We start from the raw sequence: 17624 nt of genomic DNA, 5'->3' as shown, positions 1-17624 counted from the left end.
TTTCAGCTAAGTTTGACTTCATGAATGGGAAATAGTTTGAAGGCTTTTTATATGCTAATCTTAGTTAAATTGAAAAACTGTTCACAATTTTTGTTCAATCACTCATTCATTTACATGTATATGTTTGCATACTTATTTGACTATTCATTTAAATACAAATATATTTATACTTCTCCTAAGTGAAGATTAGACACTAAGATGAAGAAGGCAAAATACAGTTTCCTACGTTGGCAGAATGTTCAGGCAGAAATATTTTTCAGGATGTTGGAAGATGGGTGTGGAGTTTGGGAAAGATATTTGAGAGTCAGTCTCTCAAGATGATGGCTGGATTCTTGATATTAAATGAGATTACCAGGACGAAAGTGAAGACGGAAGAGCAAAGAAAAGGGACCAGCGATAAATCATTATGTTGGGCCAAAAGAGACAAAAGTATTCAACTGATCCCTGATTTGGGACTTTGATGTCTTTTTCTGGAATGTAAACAAGTTTGATTTAGTGTTAAAAGAAAACCACAGTCCTATCTCTCATAAATTTTGTAAGTTTGTAAATCCATGAAAAACTTCTACTACTCACCGTGACCGACATCCTCACAACCTAAACTGATTATGTCTTGAAAGCCAGGGCTAAAAATAATGGCTACAACTTATGTAGTACTTTCTCTTGTTTTAGGCATTAAACTGAACAATATTTACATGTGTAATACCATTTAATCTTCAAACTAATGCTATACATCTATCAATTATCTCCATTTTACATCCAAATAACCAGGAATGATGAGGTTAATTTGTCTAATGTTAAATAACTGAAAACCGGCAGAGTTCAGGTTCACACCATCAGCATCTATGTGAGAATATGTGCTCTTAACCATGACCCTGAATGGCCTCCCATGCCTGTGTTCTGAAGATTAAGGCAGAGTCTCATTCACTTTTCTAATCTCCTGTCTAGACATTATAGAAATCAACAAAAAATAGTTATTATTAAGTAACTATTACCCAGTGGCACAGACTTTAATTTGAAATGGTTTAAGGAATATTTTTTAATATAAAGAGGAGGCCAACATAGTAAGTATGGACCCTTGGGCAAACTAGCATCAAGTCTTAAGAAAAACTAAGTAGGCCAGGTGCAGTGGCTCACACCTAACATCTTGGGAGGCGGAGGTGGGGGTATCGTTTGTGGTCAGGAGTTCAAAACCAGCCTGGCCAACATGGTGAAACCCTGTCTCTACGAAAAATAAAAGAATTAGCCAAGCTTGGTGGCACGCACCTGTAATCCCAGCTACTCGGGAGGCTGAGGCAGGAGAATCACTTGATCCCGGGAGGTGGAGGCTGCAGTGAGCCAAGACCGTGCCACTGCACTCCAGGCTGGGTGACAGAGTGAGACTGTGTTTAACAAAGAAAAAGAAAAAGAAAGTTGGTAAGTTAGGGTTGTGAAAAGGTGCTCATATTGTATCTTCACATTAATAGCAGCTATCCCAGACCTTTACCTCATTAAAGGTCACAACTCGACCCCTGTTCCCATCACCTTACTGTGCAGCCACAGCAGGGGAAAACAGAGTTGTTCGTGGAAAATGCAGGCTGCCAATGTGTTATGTTTTCTGCTTTCCCAACAGTCACATTCCTTAGGGCTTATTTAGATGGTTATTTATTCTTTTGACCTTCCTACTTTTAAAATTGTATTTATTATCTTATATTTATTTATTTAAGACAGGGTTATGCTATGTCACCCTGGCTGGAGTGCATCAGCATGAACATAGCTCACTGCAGCCTCAACCTCTGGGCTCAAGTGATTCTCCTGCCTCGGGCTCTCAAAGTGCTAAGACTACAGGCATGAGCCATCAAACTCTGCCAACTTTCCCACTTTTTCTTGAGGGAAAAATGTGCCTGTCTATTTCCAAGGCTTGCCCTCAACACAAATTGCATATAAGACTACAATAAATTTTCTAAGTTAAGATGATAAAAATAATTGTAAAGTGTCAGGAAGTTCAGTGACTGTTGAAATCATATTCATGTCTATGTTCTTAACACAGAGTCTGGCATACAATAAATCTCCCAAGAGTGCTTTCTGAGACAAACTAGAGTAAGATGGAGGACAGATTTCTAGCTCAGAGTATCACCTAGAGAGGGCAGGCTGGATAACAGCCAGAAACTTCAGGCAATTCAAAGAACGCTGGAGACCCAAAGCCTCAGAAGGGAAGAAGAGAAAAAAGCACTAATTCTCAGTGCTTCCTCCCTGTAGTTCCATGTTTGGAAGGTTTTGGGATCTGTGTCTCCATGGATGCTGACAACTAGCTTCTGTTCTTGTTCACATTTAGTTTTGCTGGTAACCTTAGAAATTCTAAGATGTCATCATCCTTATGGTAAAAGGAAAGGTAAAAAGATAATTAATGCATCTTAATCATTTCAAGCATCTCATAAGAGCTCTTCATTATTCAAACTTGCATCAATATTTGGTACTTTTGACATATATATCAATACTTTGAAATACTTCTCTGCACACATTGGGAAAGTAGCAAGCAATGATAGTTTGTTGAATGAATTAAAGAAAAAGTATGTTTCTGAGAGATAAACTAAGACCAGAGACCATTATTCTGTAGTATAGCCAACTGAGTCATATATTTTGATTTTTTTCAGCACCCAGGATGCCAGAAACAAACAAAAAAAAAACAGTGGTTCACTTGACAGAAAACAGGAGATTTGCTAGGTTAAGTGGGGTGGAGCACATGAGATTACTGATGGGAAGGCAGAGGAAAAGGTGGGTCTATGCAAGACAGGGAGCTAAGCATGAGAGGAGCCCACATGAAAGAATCCAGGGACTGAAGATGGACACTGTCCCAGGGAAGATATGCTGAGAAAGCAGGGTAGACTGGAGACTAGGATTTGAAAGTTCTCATCTCAGAATTAATTATACTAAAGTGGAAGACTTCAGAATATTGATGAGGGGAAAGGGTAGCTATGCATTGTTTGATGAAATGGAATTATGAGAGTGAGTTGTAGGAATCTTTCTGAATGCTCCTTGAGGTTCTTGTCTTCATCATAGTTAAACATAGGGAGACATACCTCCTGACTGGTCCATTTCAAGTTATCCTACACAGCATTTCCAAAAGCGAGAAATAAGAGAGGCTGATCGAGGCTTAGTATTCATATTCTCTTTAGGAATACTTCCATCTGTGCCATGCTGTACACGGACTCCTCTTGGCTAGCCCAGATCTGTTCTTAGCAGTCCAGATCTGTTCTCTTTGGACTATGCTGGTTTTGAAGATACTCACTGGACTGTGTTTTTGGAATATGGACGTCTTTGGTTCTTCTCTTACCTCTCAGATGCTAAATTTAATCTCTGCTTAGAAACCACTTACTTCCCTCTCTATCTTTTGGCCTTGACTCTTCTCTCTTAACTCTGGGTGACTTTGCTACCTTCCCTACAGTGGATGAACTCATAGCTGTGGTCTCCTGTCTTTACAGAACTTCATTGTCCATCAAACTCCTTTGGTTTAGCTACACAGTTTAGGCCTGCCTTTCTTTGAGTTTATTCCATTTAGCTATTTTCCAAGACTTTATTCAGTATCTCTCAGGGATCCATTCCTAAAAGCACCTGCTCTTTAATTCTTACTTGGCAAGATTAAGAGATGAGACCACACTTCAAATATTTGATCTCATTCACCTGAGATGGGCCCAAGGGGCAGTATGTTTCTATAATGATGGCAACAACAGTACCACTCAAAAAGTAGGGTGTATGTTTTAGGGCAGAAATCTCTTTCCCTGTGTCCTTAGAATAGCTGGAAACACTATGGGTTAGAGAGTAAGCCATTGAGGCCTCTTCCTCAGCTATTTCAGAGCAAGACTAGGCTAGCCTAGATGAAGAATTAGTCTGGCAGATAATATTTATTGTAAAATACAGTAGTACAGAATGTCTAATAAGGAAGTTCAAGGATGATTTCTCTTCCTTGAAAATTGCAGCTTTAATCTTTTGACCTTTCTTGGAACATGAAGACAAAACATATCCGGCAATGGAAAGTCTCCTGTTGTCATTTTAATGTGTGAGCTCCCCTCCTAATAGGATGCTTGTGTGTATGAAAATGGGGAGCAAAAGGGCTCTGCTGCTGGAGAGAAACTGACTTTGGAATGAGGCCTGCCACCCCAGCAGGCGCTCAGGAACCCAGCATTAGCAGGTCTTATCTGTGTTTTGAGAGACAGCTGGTCTAGTGAAGTGAGGAGCATTTTGTTCTCTAAGCAAAAAGCTTCAGGGAGGAAAAGTTTGGGAAACTGTGAGGTTACTTTGCATATTCAAAATTAGTTGCTTTTACTTCCACATAAATTAATTGTTTTATTCTGTCATTGTGTGTTTTGAATATGTCTGTTTCTAAAACCTTTGTTTGGGGTTTTTTTGTTTCTAAGTATTTACCTAAAATTGTTTTTATTCTGAACCAAATAAACACCTTTGTTTCTTCAGCTTTTCCTGTTTTTTTTTTTTGGAGATGGGGGCAAAGCTGCAGATTAATGCATTTGACTACAAACACATCTACTGATAAGTAGTTTGCAAGGATGAAACTCAGCTCTTAGGCCTCATACACCAGAAAAATACAATGTCTTCTGATGCAAAGCCTGGGCAAAGGTAGCCGCCCATTCATGCAAGCTAGAAATGAGGTTTCTCTTGGCCTCCTTTTATCCTTTATTCTTTATGTCTCATTCACAACACACAATACACAATTTGACAAGAGCCATAGCACTAGATGGATGTATTGTTTCTCTGGATTAACTTTAATCAAAGTGTCTTTAGCAAAATACTGGCTTCTACAGATACTCTAAAATATTCTCCACATAGTTAATTTGAGAAACGTAACTGGGAAATTAATTCCAGGCAAATTAGTTTGATAGTATGGGAAATAATGACTTTTTAAAAAATTCACAATATACATTAGTGAATTAAAGGCTCTGAAAAGTCCCACAGCAATGAGCCCTCTTGAACATTATCTTTTTGCTTCTTTTTAAAATCAGACAGTAGCATGAAAATTGGGGTTTTTGTGTTTTTTTCTTTAAGAACCACTGTGCCTATTCCCTAAGTGTTAGTTCACCACACTTTCAGTAGGTTTACTCTCTCGAACTTTTAACCCAGAGTCTCTCAAACTTATTTAAAGAGGAAATCCTTTTTATTTTCTTTTGTATAATATCTATTCATTTCAGATAAAGCTCAATTATTAGCTAGGGACATAGACAGTTCTTTGACTCTGTAGAACTGGCTTTACTGAGGTGCACTTTAGCTCTCATTCATCTGTCTACACTGAGGGGCATCCTGAAGTGTCCTGGAAGCTCTTTATTAAATTAATGGAAGGACTGATATTGAGGAAATGTTCACCACAGACCACTTTCTCTTCATGAAGACTCGGAAAATTTTGTCCTAGTCTCGGTATTAGGAAAACTATGATTCTTTTGGGTAACAAGTATGTTTTTATTTTATAGACACTTTACAATATTATGGATACTAAACATATTATGTCCTCTGTGCCAGCAGATAGAAGAGTCAGATTTTAAGACACCTGACCTGAGACTCCCAGCATGCAATTTATTTACTAACCTTTTTACTGGCTTAAGTTTTCTTAAACACCTTATTTCACTCTCCTCACCTATTTGATTAATATATAGTTTCCTATTCCAGTGTATGCATTTTATAAATTGGAGTACATTTCTGGTAACAAGAAAGGGTGTAAATACATCAGGTTTAACATTTTCCTTCAACATTTAAATAAATGAATGAGACAAGGTGGTGATTAAACTCTCACATAGTTCTCTTACAACACACACTATACTAGCTGCTTTGAAGAGTATCAAATTCAGAAAAATACTGACATTAGTAGCTTTATAGTTTTAACTTTTACATTTAGACTATAATCCATTTCAAATTAATTTGTACATGTAGTATGAAATAGAAATATCTTATCTTTTTCCATATACATATCCAGTGCTTCAGTACAGTCTGTTGAAAAGATCTTTTCACCATCTAATTACACTGGCAGCTGGAGTAGGCTGGATAGTGACCCTCTCTCAAGTTATCAGCAACTAATCTATGGAAAATTTACCTTCTCAGTAAAGTTTTCACAGGTGTGATTAAGTTAAGGGTCTTGAGATGAGGGGATTGTTCTGCATTATCTGGGTGAATCCCAAATACCATCATAAACGTTCTTCTAAAACAGAGGCAGAGAAAGATTAGAACACACTAAGAAGGCAGAAGGAGATGTGATTATGGGAGGAGACAGAGTGATGTGAAGATGCTATATTGCTGGCTTTAATGGTGGGAGGGACCATGAGCCAAGGAATTAGCTTCAAATATGGAAGAGGTTAAGGAAGGAATTCTCCCCTACAGAGTGCAGAAGTGGCCCTGCCATGATATTAGCCTAGTGACACTAACGCTGGACTTCTGGCCTCCAGAATTCTTACAGGATTTAAAGAAGCTAAAAGACATTTGGCTATGGTATAAATCACAGAGCAGGGAAAAATTGAAGCTCACAAAGGAAGTCTCCCCACCATCTCTACAGGGTGGGAAACAAAATACCCTTTGGAATTAGGGAGAATTTCGGGGAGCAAGTTAGAGAAGACTACTAAAGGCAGAGACACTACTTGAGTTCCTTGTAAACTAGCCTATGTCATTCCCTGGCTTTGCACCATGATGGAAGGATGTGAGGCAATATAAATCTCAGACAATTGGAAAGCAGGTGCGCTCCACTTTCTGTTTGGAATTATGAGAGTCCCAGAAATCCGCATAGTAAAGCAATGGTCAAGTCGTCATGACCAGGGAAAGTTCTAGCAAGTGGGCTCAAGAGAAGATTCAGGAGAGTTTCAGAGAAAGTAGCTGATTGTTTCTGAGCACCTGAGGAGGCTTCAGGGAAGTACAGTGAGAGCTGAGTAACTAAAGCAAGACTGGAGAAAAACAAGCTGCAGAAGGCAGGGAGCTGCCTTCTGGAGGAAATGACTAAGCTAACATTTCCATTTTACGGTTAACGAGTGTGAGGCTTAATGAGTTAAGTGAACTGTCCGTGTACACAGTGTACATGGAGACAGACTTCAAATCTTCACATCCAGGTTCACTCAACTCCAAAGTTTGTGCCTTTTCCATTGTTAACACATTGCCTCGGATGGAGACACAATCATGAAAAACCTATTAACACCACAGAGAGTTTTCTTCACTTTCCTCAGTTCTCCACCTGTAAGACAAAGGTCCTTCCCGGATCAAGCAACGTCGAATTCTATCATATGGTTTCACAGAGAAAAGTCAGTGATTTATTTCTCTGTAAGGTACTTTGAGAGTTACCATCTTAATTATATTAAAGTTGAAATGTGAAACAGTTGAGAAATTGAACCCGAATTTGATGGAAAGCTTGGCATATGACTTACTCATTTCTTTTCTTGTTGGTAGAGAGTGGGAACAAGGAGTCAGAAAAGTTTTATCTCGCCACCAGCATTATTCAACTTGAAGGAAGATAAAGTAATTGGAGTTTTGTTTGTTTGTTGGGTTGGGGGGCAAGGAAGAGAACTCTGCAATGTTTTGCTCAAAGCAGGTGGTGAGAGCTAACTTTTACCATAATGAAAGTTGTTAGGCTTCTAACAAGTATCAAAATCTCTTTGCAACAAACCTCTTATTATATAAAGTTTGTTTTGGAGACACCTGTTTCAAATCTAATAGGAATCAAGATGGGAGAGAGAAAATAGAGTTTCTAAATAACTTTTCTTATTCTAGATTCTTCTGTAAGCATTGAGAAAAAGGATATTCTTCAAATGATACAACTAGCTGCAGAGATCTGTTTCTCATTGCTTGAAAAAAACCCATAATTCCTAATTAAGCCTTTTCTGTACCCCTACTTACCTTTTCTATTTTAGGCGGCCTTTTATTTGAAAGAAAAAAATGTCTAAAGGTTCTCCTAAAAGGTTGAGAGTTTTGTCTTTCAGGACTTTAAGGAGATTGCTCTACTGTCTTGCTTGCATTGCTTCTGATTAGAATGCTGCCATCATCCTTATCTCTGTTTCTCCTTATTAATCTGTCTTTTCTCTCTGACTGCTTTTAAGATATTTTCATCATTACTATTTTTTGGCTATTATAGGCTGATATGTGTTCCCTGAAAATTTGCATGTTGAAACCTTAACCTCCAGTGTGATGGAATTAGTGCCCTTTTAAAGAGGTAGAGAAATCAGAACATTCTCTCTGTGTGTACATATACCATGGAAAGGTTGTGTGAGGACACAGCAAGAAGTTGTCCATCCCCAAGAAAAGAATTCTCACTAGACACTGACCCTGCTAACATTTTGCTCTTGAACTTCCAGTCTCCAGAACTGTAAGAAAATAGCTTTTGAGTATGTAAGCCACCCAGCCTACAGTATTTTGCTATGGTAGCCTGAGAAGACCAAGATATTAGTAATCTGTCTGTGCTATTCTTTGCTGTAATGTCCTTTATGTTCTGTGTATTTGGAGTTCATTGAGATTCTTGGACATGTGCATTTATTGTTTTTTCAAACATGAAAGATTTGCAGCTATCATTTCTTCAAATATATTTTCTTCCAATCCCCCCATCTTTGAGAACTCCAATATCACATATATTAGACTACTTTCATTTCACCTGCCCCATAGTTTACTAATGCTCTTCAACTTTTATTTCAATCTATTTTCTGCTTTACTTTGTAGGTTTTCTTTTGTTATGTCTTTAAGTTTACAGACCTTTTCTTTTGCACTGTCTAACCTACTGTTAATCCCACCCATTGTAGTTAGCATCTCTAGAAGTCTTTTTAAAACATATACTCTTGGCCAGGCACGGTGGCTCATGCCTGTAATTCTAGCACTTTGGGAGGCCGAGGTGCATCGGTCATCTGAGGTCAGGATTTCGAGAACAGCCTGACCAATATGGTGAAACCCTGTCTCTACGAAAAATACAAAACTTAGCCAGCCATGGTGGTGTGCGCCTGTAGTCCCAGCTACTAGAGAGGCTGAGACAGAAGACTTTCTTGAAGCCATGAGGCAGAGGTTGCAGTGAGCTCAGATGGTGCCACTGCACTCCATCCTGGGTGACAGAGTGAGACTCCATCTCAAATATATATATACATGTGTGTGTGTGTGTGTGTGTTTGTCTCTATTTTACATGCTCGATTTTTCTCTATTGTGTATATGGACTGAACACGTACCCCCCAAAATTCATATGTTAAAGCTTTAAACCCTACAGAGTTTGGAGGTATGGTCTCTTAAGAGGTTTGGACCTCATAAGGGGATGAAGACAGGCCTGAATGCTCTCTCTCTCTCATGCTCTGCCATGTGAAGACAGAGTGAGAAAGTAGCCATCTACAAACCAAGAAGAAGGCCCTCACCAGAACCTGATCGTGCTGGCAATCAACTTTCATACTTCCCAGCGTCCAGAACTATGAGAAATGAATTCCTGTTGTTTAGGCCACTAAGTTTATGGCATTCTTTCAAAGAAACCTTGACTGACAGAGACAGAATCCAATTATAATAATGTTTTTAATTTTCTTGTCTACGAACTCTATCATTTTCAAAATTTCTGGGTCTCAATCATTTATATTTTTCCCCCTCCTCACTATGGGTCATATTTCTAGCTCTTTTGTATGTCCGACCATTTTTATTGGATGCCAGACATTGTGATGTTAACTTGTTTGGTGCTAGATGTTTTTGTATTTTTATAAATATGCTTGAAGTTTTCTCCGAGACAAAGTTAAATTATTTGGTAATAGTTTTATTCTTTTGAGGATTACTTTTCAGCTTTATTATGTGAATCAGAGCAGTCTTAGTTTAGGGCTGATTTCTTCCCACTATGAGATAATGCCTTTTGTGTTCTCTACTCAATGTCCTGTGAATTATGAGGTTTTCATTCCCCTGCTAGAATGAACACAAACAATTCCCAACTCTGAGTGCCACAGATTGTTCCTTCTAATACTTTAGGGTGTTTTTTCCTCCCACCCCAGGTCATCTTCTTCCAATACTCAACCATAGATTTGCATGAGATGCTGGGGGATTTCTGGAATTCTCTTTCTGTGCATTCTGTCTTCTCCCATGATATTCCCTGCACACTCTTCTCTCCGGAGCCTCTCCAGGCTTTGAACTGAATGTTCTCAGTTCACAGAAATTTCTAACCTTCATTTGGGCTCTCCTTCCCTCCCCTATGACCTAGAAACTCTCCCAACTGTAAGCAGATGCCTTCATAAGTCTTACCTTCCCTCTCAGGATTTATATCCTGTACTGTATATATAATATCTAATATATAATGTCCACTGTTTTATGTATTTTGTCAGAGTTTTTTGATCTTTCAGTCAGGAGGGTAAATCTGGTTTCTGTTACTCCATCATGGCTGAAAGGAAAGTCAATTTACTTTTACTTACGCTTATACTTGGTTTTTTCTTCATGGACCTTTTCTGGCTTCCGTCCTGGCCTAAACAAATTACGAAAAGTGTTTCAGTCAGATTTCTTCAGAGAAACAGAACCAGTAAGAAAACTCTATTAATCCGTCTGTCTGTCTGCCTATCTATCTCATATATAAATATATGAGAAGGAATTTCTTATGGGAACTGGCTGATGCAATTATGAAGGCTAAGTGCCACTGTATCACTCATGAGCTAGAGAAACAGGAAAGGCTGTAGCATGGCTCAGTCCAAGGCTGAAGGCCTGAGATTCTAGGGGGCTGCCAAAGTAACTCCAAGACTCAAAGCTAAAGAATCTGGAGTCCTAATGTCCAAAGACAGGAGGAAAAGGGTATCCCAGCTCCAAAAGAGTGTGCCAGAGAGAGAGAGAGCACACACAAATTCACTTTTCCTCTGCCTTTTCATTCTATTCAGATCCTCAATTAATTGAATGGTGTTTTCCCATATTGGGTGAAGACAGCTCTACTTCCTTAGTCCACGAAACATAAATGTCAGTCTCTTCCAGAAACACTCCTACAGACACATGCCAAACCTTTCCTTTACTAGCTCTCTGGGTGTCTCTTAATCCAATCAAGTCAGCACTGAAAATTAACCATCACATTCAGTAATATTTAAGTTATGTTTGGTTGTAGCTTCATGACTGCTGCTCTTAAATCTCAGACATATATAACTCTGTCATTATTATTATTATTAGGTATTTCCATCACATGATTCTAGTGCTGCATTGTGCACTACGATAGCCACTGTGTTATAGTAAGGATTCAAACTTGAATCTTTCCCTCCAGGAACCAATAACTTACTAGAAGGGTAAAACAAAAGCACAAACATCAAAAAAACATGGTAGAATACAAAAGAGATAGAAATGAAGTTACAAGTCAAAAGAGGTGGATGTTTTGTTTAACTTGGCAACAGGGGACCACTGCAGTTTGGAAAAGTTTGAAAGCCTTCCAGAAGGAGAGGGGCTATTGAGTACTTACATTGTGTCTAGTCCAAGTTGAGATGGTCTGTAAGTGTAAAATATACACTAGATTTCAAAGGCATAATAGAAAAAAGTAAATATCTTCTTAATAATTTGTTATATTTACTGCATTTTGGATTGAATATATTTTGCACATAATTTGATGTTTCTTTTTACCTTTTTGTTCTTATTTTAAATGAATGTACTAGATAATTTAAAAATTATATATGTAGCTTGCATTATGTTCCTATTGGATAGCGCTTTCCAGAACACTTTCAAAGTCATTTGGAAACATCTACTCCTAATCTTAGGATAGTTGCTATGTCATTGACATGTTAAGAACAGAAAATGTGTGACAATGAAATCGAGAGAAATCTAAATCGATGACTTAAGTTGTCACTTGTTTCTCTGAGAAGATGCCCACAGTGACCTTTGCAAAACTTTGCCACCATTCTCCAGGCTCCGTTAGCTACGTTGCCACTCTCAGAGGATAACCTTTTTCTAGTCCTGCATTTTCCTCTGTCTGTGTCAGCTTAAATATTCTTCCAAGATAGTGGGTCTCAAAGTGTAGTCTCTGCTCCAGCAGCATCGAAGCTACTTGGGAATTTCATAGACATGCAAAATTTAATGCATTTATGATTTGAAACTCTTGCAGGTGGAGCCCAGAAATCAGTGTTTTCATGAATATTCTCTTTAATTTCGATGCACGTTAATTATTGAGAGCCATTGCTCTAAGGGCTTTTTTTTTTTGAGACGGAGTTTTGCTCTTGTTACCCAGGCTGGAGTGCAATGGCGCGATCTCAGCTCACCGCAACCTCCGCCTCCTGGGTTCAGGCAATTCTCCGGCCTCAGCCTCCTGAGTAGCTGGGATTACAGGCACGCACCACCTTGCCCAACTAATTTTTTGTATCTTTAGTAGAGACGGGGTTTCACCGTGTTGACCAGGATGGTCTTGATCTCTTGACCTCGTGATCCACCCACCTTGGCCTCCCAAAGTGCTGGATTACAAGCGTGAGCCACCGTGCCTGGCCCAAATATTATTTATTCTTAAAGGTAAGTTCCAAAGGCACTTCTGGGAGGTTTTCAATCTTTTCCAACCCCTAGTGGTCCCCTGTTGCCAAGTTAAACAAAATATCCATCCCTTTTGACTTTTATTTTCATCTCCTTTATACTCTACCGTGTATTTTGATGTTAGTGCACAAGTTTTGCCTTTCAAGTAAGTTATAAATTTTTTGAGGGAAGGAATCAAGTTCGATTTATCTTATCTCCTAAGAAATGGGAAAGAGAGAACAAATATTTCTTATATATACTCTCTTCCAGGGTCTTCATTATTTTTATTCTTGTGCCACAAATAGTCTTCCCCGAAACGACTCTTCCTCACTTTCTTTAAGTCTCTCCTCAAGTATCACCTCTCAGAGAGACCTTTTTTCTTTTCTTATCCTATTGCCTTATTTTTTCTTCATACCACTTACTCCTACTGGACATACACACACACACACACACACACACACACACACACACACACACACACAAATATATTTCAAATAGCTTGAAATAGAACTGTTTATTGAATGAATTAATAATATGTCTAATTCCTAAGCTTCAATCACTGCATCTTTAATATATGGATGATTAGACCTACATATCGGAAGTTTGGAAGAATAAATGAGGTGACAGAAATTCTACACAAAACACAGCATTTGAAACGTTGCAGCATATGGCAACTGGAAACTATTATTATCATTATCATTATTATTCTATTGATACATACTGTTTTGGGGATCCTGCCCTTTCTCCCTGGTAGATTTTATGACATCCGAGTGCAATGACTTTGGCTCATCTTTGTACATCAAAAAGAGGTGTCTGGGTCCTGGCACAGTGGCCCACACCTATAATCCTAGCACTTTGGGAAGCTGAGGGCATGGATCACCTGAGGTCAGGAGTTCGAGACCAATCTGACCAACATGGTGAAACCCCATCTCTACTAAAAATACAAAATTAGCTGGGCGTGGTGGCAGACTCCTGTAATCCCAGCTACTCAGGAGGCTGAGGCAGAAGAATCGCTTGAACCCAGGAGGCAGAGAGGTTGCAGTGAGCAGTCTGTGCCATTGTACTCTAGCCTGGGCAACAAGAGCAAAATTCCATTTCGGGAAAAAAAAAAGATATCTGGTAAATAATCACTGAATGCGTTATGACCTCAGCATATCATGCAACCTATCTGGATTTCAGTTTCTTGATGTGGAAACAAGGGAATTAGAGTCTCCCAAGTCCTTTTGGGCAGCACTTTTTCACTAAACAACTTGTTAAATACTGCATGGTCTGATAGTTTTGGGACAGAGGTTAGAATTGAAAGACTGTGCTCCTTTTAGTGGTATATTCTTTCCTACTTCATATCTTTACAATATCCTCAGTGAGAGACAGACACAGGCTTCCTGGATTTGATGTTTACCAAAAGGCTCTAAATATCCTCTCCTTCTTTTCTATATAAAAATACATATGTATAATTTTCTCCACTTCCTCTTGATTAAACACAGTTCTTCTTTCTGTCTTTCTGGATTTTACTCCCAACATATTCTTATGGTAAGTCAACCAACTTTTTATAAACCACTGAAGCTTGGTGTCATTTGGTATGGATTGTGCTGCACAGTGTTTCTGAGAAGTTCCTGACAATCGAGGTTCATTACAGCCTTTTAAATTAGGTATCCTCCATGTGAGAGCATAAACAATTGTTCTCAGTGCTGTGCTAGAATTCTGTCTTTGCTGGTTCTAAATCTCAGTGTGTTTATTGAGCAAACATGTGCTCCTCTCTGCTGTAATTTTACTGAACTTTTTGCCAGTTCCTGCAGATCTTACATTGTCTGGCTGACTAATGATATCTTCCCTTTTTTCTTGAGCCATCCTATGATTTCATCACATAAATGGTAGCTCAGTTTCTTTCCTTGAATACTCAGAATGTTGCCTTTTATATGGATTGCCGCAAGCATCAGTAGAATGGGATCTGACGTAATTTATTTGACCTGAGGATGTAAAAGCAGAGGCACATTTCTGATGAGAAGGAAGTTTTGCTTCTTGGAAAATGTTATTCTAAGATCAACCAGAAACATTATTATCCCTTCAGAATAATACAGAGAGTCGGTGAGATAACCCCAAATGGCTATTTAGATTAGGCAAGTAATAGAAAACTAGTGAAGAGAGCTGAGAAGAGAATATGGTGAAAAACACCTCAAAGGGCTAGCCATGTTTGAGTCAGACAATTGTTGCTATGCTAAACCACATGGACCCAGCATTGCCGACACTTCTGGTTTTTCAAGAGAAAGTAGAAATGTAGATTTTAATATTAATTTTTCTGATTTTCAAAGATTGACAATGAATTAAGTAAGAATGCAAACAGCATTATTTGAGTGCTGAACACATGTCTGTGTCCAAAGGCTAATAGTTTGTGATCTCTGATCTGTGTGTTTTCATAGATTTTTTTTAGGTGAAGTTATTAAATAGAATATTTTCATTTTCTGCTGAGTTTTCATGGAGAAATGCATCTCTCAGGATAAAATGTTCTCCAGAGATATTTCCATTTTCTTCAGAATTTAAAAGTCTTACATCAGTTGCCTATGATGTTCAAGACAGTATGAAGATGCAGAGCTAAGGCACTGTCTTCCTCTTTTTTCAGGGAACTCATTATTCCGTTAGGAGAAGTAGACAGAATATCTTCCTCCTCATAAAGGACTATTTCTTACAACCATGACAAATGAAAATGTCAGGAAACTATTTGTAAACATTACAAAAATTGTTCAGGAATTCAGGGCTGGGCATGGTGGCTCATGCCTGTAGTCTCAACACTTTGGGAGGCCAAGGCAGGAGGTTTGCTTGAGCTCAGGAGTTTGAGACTACCCTAAGGAACACGGCAAAACCCCATCTCTACAAATAAAAATTAAAACAAAAAAATTAGCTGTGTGTGGTTGTTGTGCCTGTAGTCCCAGCTACTCAAGAGGTTGAGGTGGAAGGATCAGTTAATCCCTAGAGGTCGAGGCTGCAGTGAGCTATCACCCCACTGCATTCCAGCCTGGGTGATAGAGCGATACACTGTCTCAAAAAAAAAAAAAAAAATTCAAAGCAAGAGGGAGAGATAATTATGGCTGTGTTGATCAGGGTAGACATTATGAAGCAGAAAGCATGGATTTAGATATGGATAAAAAGACAGGAGAGAACTGCAGAGAGGGAGCAAAACTGCAAAGATGGGATTGCATGTGACAACTATGAGTAAATAAGAAAACCAGTCTCTTGGTAGTTAAAAGTTTTATGTTGGGAAGTAAGGTGGTGAAATTCGTATTCTAACTCTGGTGAAAAAAAAAAAAACTTTGAAAACATGAAATATAAAACCAAAGAATTTGGGGTGTCTAGTCTTGGCTATGAAGAGGAACACATCAGCCTTTTAGGTTCCTTCTATTTAATATTAATACTTTAATTGGAATTAATTATTTCCTTTAGACTTTGTGCTCAACAGATAATTCTCTGATTCTCACTTGATATTCCTGTGAACTGGTGAGATTAGCCATAAAAGGCAACACCTGGGTCACAGAAACTTTTGATTTATATTATTTTGGCACAGCTGATTTTACTCTTTTCTCCAAGGATGTTGACACACTTAATTAAATATGTATTACATACATATAATATATACGGGGTATGTGTGTCTATGTGTATATATACATATAATATTTAGTAATAAAATGTTGCCAAAATATTATTTTCCAGGTAAAAATTCATTAAGCCAGGTTATTGTTTAATTCTCTCTAAAAGCAGTCAAATAATTTTGAACTCTTATCTTTTACCATTTTTGTCTTACTATAATTATTTTCAGTGGGCTCAATTGTACTATGGATTTTACTCGGTCACTTCTGAACACCAAATTAACTTTTATCAGATATGTCTTTTCATTTAGAGTTTTCTCTTTTACAGTTATTAGTTCTACCAAGTCTGATTTTCTAAAGTCAAAATTTAAATTTTATGTTTTATTTTTTTCCAATAAATATTTTGATAATTAGAATATTCATAGGTTAGTCTAGCTATTTATATTTTTATTCTCTGTTATCTTCATTATATCTATTTTTGGATTTCATGATATTATGAATTAGACAAGAGACTATTAGCTTGTTTTTCTTTCTTAGTAAGTCTATGATATAATGGTCAACAGTTGCCTCTAGACATTTCTGTCTGAATTAGATTTCTTTTTTTTTTTTAGGATGAAAAATTCTGTCATTATGCCATCAACAAGCTTATAAATAAAAGCTCAGTACCACTAATTATTAGAGAAAAATACAAATCCCAATGAGATTTCATCTGACATTAGAATTCTCTTATTAAAAAAGTAAAAAAAATTACATGCTGGTGAGGTTGCAAAGAAAAGGGAACACTTATATACTGTTGGTGAGAGAGTAAATTAATTCAACCTTCGTGGAAAGCAGTGTGGTGATTCTTCAAAGAGCTAAAAGCAGAACTACCATTGACCCAGCAACCTCATTACTGGGTATATACTCAGAGGAATAGAAATCACTCTAGCACAAAGACACATACACTCGAACGTTCACTGCAGCACTGTTCATTATAGCAAAGACATGGAATTAACTGAAATGCCCATAAATTGCAGATTGGATAAAGAAAATGTGGTACAGATACACCATGGAATACTATGGAAGCCATTAAAAAAATGAGATGATGTCTTTTGTGAGAACATGGATGGAGCTAGATGCCATCATCCTCAGCCAACTAACGCAGGAACAGAAAACCAAATACGGCATGTTGTCATTTATGAATGGGAACTAAATGATGAGAACTTACTAACACAAAGAAGGAAATAACAGACACTGGGGTCTACTTAAGGGTGGAGGGTAGAAGGAGGGAGAGGAACAGAATATATAACTATTGGCTACTGGGTTTAATACTTGGGTGATGAAATAATCCGTAAACAAAATCCCATGACCTGAATTTACCTATTTAACAAATCTTCACATGTCTCCCTGAACCTAAAATAATCATTGAAAAAAGTATGTTATTAATCACTTTCTTCATGAACTTCTTTTTTTTTTTTGAGACGGAGTTTCGCTCTTGTTACCCAGGCTGGAGTGCAATGGCGCGATCTCAGCTCACTGCAACCTCCGCCTCCTGGATTCAGGCAATTCTCCTACCTCAGCCTCCTGTGTAGCTGGGATTACAGGCACGCACCACCATGCCCAGCTAATTTTTTGTATTTTTAGTAGAGACGGGGT

The 17624-nt window shown here is 38.1% G+C and overlaps 1 long non-coding RNA gene across 1 annotated transcript in view; it reads right to left on the bottom strand.

Moving 5' to 3' along the window:
* LOC128931683 (uncharacterized) overlaps positions 1-17624 on the bottom strand; it is a 66582-nt gene that overhangs the window by 23860 nt on the left and 25098 nt on the right. The window contains exon 2 of the long non-coding RNA XR_013534938.1: positions 10365-10414. This is a non-coding gene — a long non-coding RNA (uncharacterized LOC128931683). The remainder of the gene's footprint in view (positions 1-10364; positions 10415-17624) is intronic.

Source organism: Callithrix jacchus, chromosome 4, assembly GCF_049354715.1.
Source record: "Callithrix jacchus isolate 240 chromosome 4, calJac240_pri, whole genome shotgun sequence".
In the NCBI taxonomy this organism is placed as follows: Eukaryota; Metazoa; Chordata; class Mammalia; order Primates; family Cebidae; genus Callithrix; species Callithrix jacchus.
The sequence above is the reverse complement of the archived record's forward strand: the minus strand, read 5'-3'. Positions and strand labels throughout refer to the sequence as shown.